Source organism: Mirounga angustirostris, unplaced genomic scaffold (assembly GCF_029215605.1).
Source record: "Mirounga angustirostris isolate CCGP_5_RB_7025 unplaced genomic scaffold, mMirAng1.0.hap1 SCAF_6, whole genome shotgun sequence".
Classification (NCBI taxonomy): domain Eukaryota; kingdom Metazoa; phylum Chordata; class Mammalia; order Carnivora; family Phocidae; genus Mirounga; species Mirounga angustirostris.
This window is the reverse complement of record NW_026991714.1, coordinates 17870663-17872263: the sequence shown is the minus strand read 5'-3', so window position 1 is coordinate 17872263 and position 1601 is coordinate 17870663. Positions and strand designations below refer to the sequence as shown.

General features: G+C 30.0%; 1 pseudogene; it reads left to right on the top strand.

Annotated features, from left to right (window-relative positions):
• Positions 1-727: 727 nt before the first annotated feature.
• LOC123847226 (U6 spliceosomal RNA) lies at positions 728-821 on the top strand (annotated as a pseudogene).
• Positions 822-1601: the final 780 nt, after the last annotated feature.

Sequence of the window (1601 nt, the reverse complement as noted above, 5' to 3'; positions counted from 1 at the left end):
TTTTCTAGCTTTAAAAAACAGTGGTCTGAGATTTAATTTGATGCTTTATTTGAGGTTCTCTTATTAGTCCATTCTTATAACCAATCTTTATTAAAATGATACTCCAAACAAGCCTAAATAAACATTGTACTACCCTATAATCACTAGAGAAAATATTTGAGATCTACAATGCTCCTTTATAATTTAAGGTGTCTCATAAAAACAGTTACTTGTATCTCTTCCTGCCATTGAAATCTCAATGGCTGTTGGTTAAAATTGCATAATATTTAATTTAAAGTTAGTTTTATATAGCCAATGTGATGTTCTGAATTTTGGCACAAAGGGGTAAGGTGGGTAGCTAACGTAGATAATCAATTTAATTCAATTTTCTCATCTGCACAATTTATTTGCTTATTTCATTGCAAAGTTTCATATAAATATAGACAATTGTTATAATTAATTTAATATAAGTTCATGTTAAGATCACTTGAATATTTTACCTATATTCATCCAAAATACACATATGAGGTATCTTGCCAAATCACTTTGCTTCAAAACACAGTAAATTTTCATAATTGCAAAGTTATTGGGTAAATGGAAGACAGATTAGAATTATATTTTATAGACAAAGCATTAATATTATACATAAGTATGTTCTGTAGTTTTAGTAAAAAACACTTTTTTAAATACCTGAGCTGAAATACGGTAATTATTGCTAAAACTACACATGTCAAAATAACACATTTATGTGCTCCCTTCGGCGGCACATATGCTAAAATTGGAGATTATCATGGCCCCTGCACAAGGATGATGTGCAAATTCATGAAGTGTTCCATATTTTGTGCAGTTCCCCAGTGAACCCTTTACAGATTAACCTGGAAAAAGCAATATGATTAAAAGCGCAATGTGAGACACTGAATCATGAAATTGCAATATTTAACTAGAAAAATATTTCAGTAAGGTAAACTATGACATGTAAATGAAGCTGAGTTACACCTGAAAAGAAAATAGAACATTTACGTTTTTAAGAACTATAAATAGGATATTTATATATAAGTTGGGAAATATTATACAACGCTTGATTTTTTTTTTCCCTTAAGTCTTGGAATGTGTCCTTGTCTAATTTGGATAAATTTGTTCTCTGAAGTTTTCAAATTAAAAATGTGCAGTGTCTAAAAATCTTGTTTGGTTCTACTAGAGAGAAATTTTATGCTTATGTTAGGGAAAGCTTGTAATTGTGCTTCCCAACTCACTGTTTAGTAAATACATTGATTTGTCAAATGTGGTATCATGATTTAAAAAAAAAATGAATGAAAAATTTACTATGGCAAAAATACAATATTTGGTTAGAAATAAATGAATGCCAATGTTTTCTTTCTACCTTGTGTTCAAGATGTGGTTGACTGAATTATTGATTCTGATTTTTCACTCCACAGTAGGTATTATATATCTAAATGCTTGCCATGGCCTCATGATGGAAGATTGCATTTCATTACCTCTTGACTTTGGGCTTGACCAGATTATTTGTTTTGGTCAATTTAATGCTGATGGGTGTGAAAGAAACAGAGGTTTCAAATGCAATCATGTGTTTGAATTGCATTCTTGAACTCTTCCATTATGAG